Source organism: Puntigrus tetrazona, chromosome 1 (genome assembly GCF_018831695.1).
Source record: "Puntigrus tetrazona isolate hp1 chromosome 1, ASM1883169v1, whole genome shotgun sequence".
In the NCBI taxonomy this organism is placed as follows: Eukaryota; Metazoa; Chordata; class Actinopteri; order Cypriniformes; family Cyprinidae; genus Puntigrus; species Puntigrus tetrazona.
The window spans coordinates 6,628,940-6,634,257 of NC_056699.1; positions in this window are offsets into that span (position 1 = coordinate 6,628,940).

Below are 5,318 nucleotides of genomic sequence, written 5' to 3' on the forward strand. Positions count from 1 at the left end.
TAGTCTTTTTTTGTGAAACTGAACAAAATGAAGTATTTATGATTAAACTAGAAAAATATCTGCCAATGAAATCAGAAAAATACAAGGAACTGACAATTTTTGTTATTTTTTTCAGATAAACGACCTGATTTTTGTATATTTAGATAATTGTACTGGAAAGCAAAAATACTGACTGCATGCACCATTTCAATTTTAGACATTCTACCCTTTTACAACCTTAATTTGTGGAAGGATGGATTTTTACCCTTTGAAGATCCACAAAAAGACTGTATTGTGAACAGTCCAGCCATGTCTAACACAACTCTCTAGTCATCACATTCAAAACGCAGCACACCTCTCATACCTAATTGCTAAAATTAAGCATTTCATTCCTTTGTAAAAAAAAAAAAAAAAACTCAACTAATCGCTGCAGGAGTCTTTAATTTCATTATTTTAATCTGCATCAACTGCCTAAACTGATTCCTTTAAGCTTTCCACACTATTCCCAGCATAAAATCCTCACACAAAAGACAGTCTGTCCGTTAATAAATGACAGCAGACCTGAGGGGAAAAGAAAAATGAGCAGTGAGCGCAGAACAAAAGATTTAAAGAATGAGCTGGAATAATGGAGAGATTTGCAGTGTAATGGCTCATTTTCACAGTAGCATTTATTCACTCTCTGGATCCATTCATTTGTGTGGACAAACGCAATCCCACCGTTATCATAAAAACCCCATACTTAAGCTCGAGTTATGTAGCGACCACAAAAATGTCTTGAAGGTTCTTGAAGGTCAGTGCACTTTCACTTCTGCAAAACATTTAGAATTGCTGAATATCCAATTTAGCATTGAAGGTTTCATGGCTAAATGTGACCAGCCTGGTGGCCAATCTTCATTGATTTTACATTCAAGCAGTAAAAGCAGAATGTGAAGGTCTAATTATTATGAAGAGTAATAAAACTGTTTTGCTTAAAATATTGCAATGCACACAACATTATGGGTGCCATATCAGAGATCAAAAGAGGACAAATTGTAGATGCACGTCTCGCTGGTGCATCTGTGACCCAGACAGCAAGTCTTAGTGATGTATCAAGAGCCACGGTATTCAGGGTAATGTCTGCATACCACCAAGAAGGTGAAATGAACCACATCCACCAGGAGGAACTGTAGACGCAAGAGAAAGCTGTCTGAAAAGGATGTGCGGGTGCTAACCCAGATTGTATCCAAAAAACATAAAACCACAGCTGCCCAACTCACTGCAGAATTAAATGGGCTTCTCAACTCTCCTGTTTCCACCAAACTGTCCGTCGGAAGCTCCACAGGGTCAATATACACGGCCGGGCTGCTATAGCCAAACCTTTGGTCACTCGTGCCAACATATATACATATATACACATACATACGTACGTATGTACGCATGAATATTATATGATATATATATATATATATATATATATATATATATAGTGCTGTTCACTGATACTGGCACCCTTAGTAAATATGATCAAAGGCGGCTGTGAAAATTTATCAGCATTATTAATCCTTTTGAACTTTTATTAAAAAAAAAAAAAAATGCATACAAAATCTAACTTTTCATTGGATAATAATAATCTTAAATTGGGGAAATATTATGAAATATATGTTTCTCTCAAATACACAATGGGCAGTTATTGGCACCCTTTTATTTAATACTCTTTGAAATGTCTGTTTGCCAGTTTAACAGCTATAGATTTTCTGCTATAATGTCTGAAGAGATAAGAGAACACCTGGCCTGAGATCAGAGACCATTCCTTCATACAGAATCATTCCAGACCCTTCAGTTTCCCAGCTCCATGTTGGTGCTTTAACTCACTCATTTTCCACAGGGTATAGGTCAGAGGACTAAAAAGGTCATAGCGGAAGCATGGTTTTGTTCTTAGAGAGGCAGTTTTGTGTTGTTTTTGAGGTTTGTGTTTGGATTATTGTACAGCAGGAAGATCCAAACATAGCCCATTCTAAGATTTCTAACAGAGCCAGGAACGTATTGATTTTTTTTTTTTTTATCTGTAGGTATTTCATAGAATCCATGATGCCATGTGTCTAAACAAGATGTCCAGGACCTCTAGCAAAAATAAAAATAAAATTATATATGCTGCTACTGTTTTTGAAAAATCCTGTAATGCAAAGCTCAATTTTGTGCTTCATTACTCCAGTCTTCAGTGTCACACGATACTTCAGAAATTATACCAATATGCTGATTTGCTGCTCAAACTTTTTTTTTTTTTTTTTTTTTTATCATTAGCGTTGAAAACAGTCGAGTTTAATAACTGAGAAAGATGGTTTCATTGTTACTCTACAAAATATCCAACAAGCAGGGGCTGACTCAAAGACCAAAAATCTATTTCAAGCCTTCACATTTTGAAGATCACGAGAAGCTCATTGATTCAAACTTTGGGCTGTTTTGAAAGACATACGATAACATTACGGATGTGGTACAGATTCCTTTAGAAACCACTAACGTCATTTCATTGGATATAATCTTTGAATCGGACGGAGTATGATTCGGTGCAGTCAGACAATAAAGCCCCGCAGCAGAGAGAGTGAAGAAGGAAATGGTAAACAGATCAAAAGGAACGACAGGAAGGCAGAAAAATGAAGGATGAAGAAAATTCCTTCTGGGGCTCTGTAATCTTTTTAGGGTGCCTCTAACACCGCTTCAAACCTCTTCTGGAACATGGTGAACCGCCACGATTGGCCAGCTGAGCTTATGAGAGCTAATGTGATTGTGGCCTAGTGATATCTAACATTACTTTGTGCGTATGTTGGGAGAGATAGAGATTGAGGAAAAAAAAAAAAAGGTTGAGTGTGCAGGATTTATGGCTGCTAATATAATCACAAGTACTGTTATCTAGTTGTAGGCCATTTTCTGTAAGCCTAAGAGGAATCAAATACAGCAAAAGCCTCTACCCACTATTATCTAGAAAGATAAGTGAGATCCAAAAGCAAACAGGCAGACTTTGTAGTCACTGCATTAATCTTTATTTTACCAAAAAGCCTATTCTCACTCTTCAAGCTGCACTAGTTAAAAATACCCAAACGCAGCAAGCCTGTTCAGATCAACCACTTATCACACACACACGGCTTGAGTGACAGGGGTTGTGTCTATCGAGAGAACCTGTCTCTGTCTGCTTCAATGCTCGTCTCTGTGGCAATGCAACAGGGAGCGACCCAGCGTGACACTCTCTCTAGTTTCAAATGGCATGGCAAACTAAGAACAGATAAGGCACACAATGGAGAGATATCTCCAGTCTCATCAGTGCAACCAGCAAACCTCTATGTAAAAACACAGGGACGCTTTGACAGATGGACAATTTTCCCAGCATGGGAGACCACATGTTGGAGAGCAGTTTGTGACCTCCTTTTTGGTCTCCAAAGATAATTAGCATGAAATAAATGTTGACATTTCGTACATGGCTGTACAATAACAAAACTAATGGAAGACCTTATGCATAGCGTTTCAAGTTTTTGTTTAAAAAAAAAAAAAAAAAAAAAAAAAAAAAGTGGTAAATTTTGCTATCTACATTCAAAATGAATTGTTGAAAATACAGTGACCCTAAAAAGAATGTGGATATTTAAGCAAATATTTTACAAAAATTGTCTATAATATACATGTTAGTAATATACACACACACATATATACACACACACACACACACACACAGTCACTTTCATATGTTAATTAGTATGTTATAATATATTTTTATACTTGATGTACAATAATACTTTGATATCTTTAATGTGTTGTATATACTTATCTAGTGATGTTTCCATTTCTGATAGTGTGAGCCTTTTTCTACACGTTTTTTTTTTTTTTTTTTTTTAAGTTGGGGAAAAAGAAATAGAAACACTTTACTTTATGTAAAATGCATTCCAGTAATTTTAATAAATGAATTACTTAAATCACCTTATAATGAGTGATTGTAACCAAAGGTAATGCATTCCAATACTTATTGTTACACTATGCATTTATATCTTTTCTTAAATAATTAAAAGTAAATTTTAATGTATTACAAAGCACAATGAATAATTAAAACGGATTATAACATTTAATAGCACTTTATAATGAATTACACATAAAAGGATAGAAATAAAGTCTTTCCCAAGAAATCTATAAAATGTTAAATCTTAAAAGAAAGAAACAGTGACATCAACACTGCAAATTAATAAGCTCACATGATTCATCACCGAATAGAAACATTTAGATTTTTAATCAAAGACAATGCAAGCTTATCCCTCCTCGGAGTCCATATGTTTTTTTTTTTGCAGTGTCGTTGTTTGGTTTAAAGCTTCTCAAATATTCATTATCTATTTACAGCTCCTTATTAGCATATATAGCCTTTTCCACCCCAAAGCTATGAATTATATAACGACCGATCATGAAAAACAAAAACGTTCATAAATAACCAACGAGAGGCCACCATATTCGGCTCCAGATGATAAATGATAAAATGAATAAAATATAAAAAGGTGTGATGAGAGAGGAAACCGGTATCAAAGAAGCAAAGGAGTTTTCTGGAATTTAAAAGGCCAAAGACGCTTGACCCAATGAATTGTTAAACAAATTATATTAAATAAAGAAGCGAAAAAGTAAGAGAAAGTGTGAAAACAAGAGGCTAAAAAGTGACAGAGAGCAGTGCCAGCTTGAGATTGTGTGCATAGTAGCTGTTTTTCTGAATTGATTTTGCCAGCCAAACACTGAGTTTGCATATAATAGGAACAGCTAACAGCAGGGACATTGCATCTGCAATGTATTCTCTGGCATGAGAAGAAAGCAGAGATACTGGCAAAGGCCTCTGCGCGCTACCTGAAACCACGGATGCAGGATGAGGGTAACGTTCTTTGCTAATTGCTTTGGCACACTGGCACTTTTCATCGCTAGGGCGACAGATTTAAGATGAAATTCATCTGAAAGCAGTCTGAGTCATATCAGATTAAACTTAATGTGCGCAGGATATGAAACTGTGGCATTTTATGTGGCATTCAAATAAAGACAGTGGAAAGAAAGGGGGAAGTAATAATTGCTGCCAGCTAAAACGGCCAGGGAATTTAAATACTCCCACATCCACTAGGATTTGGTGCCAAAGCAAACATTTAAAATACATAAAACTCGCATCCGGCCTTTTAGGCAACTATTGCGGTTTCAATGGGGATATTAGTTTATCCTCAATTCAGTGAGGAATTGATAACAATAATCACTAGGTTATTTGAGTTGTTTGAAGTGTAACACAATACAGGCAGCTTTACTTGAACACAGAGAGTGTTTTGAAATCCGTTAAATCCAAATCCAAATAATACACTGAA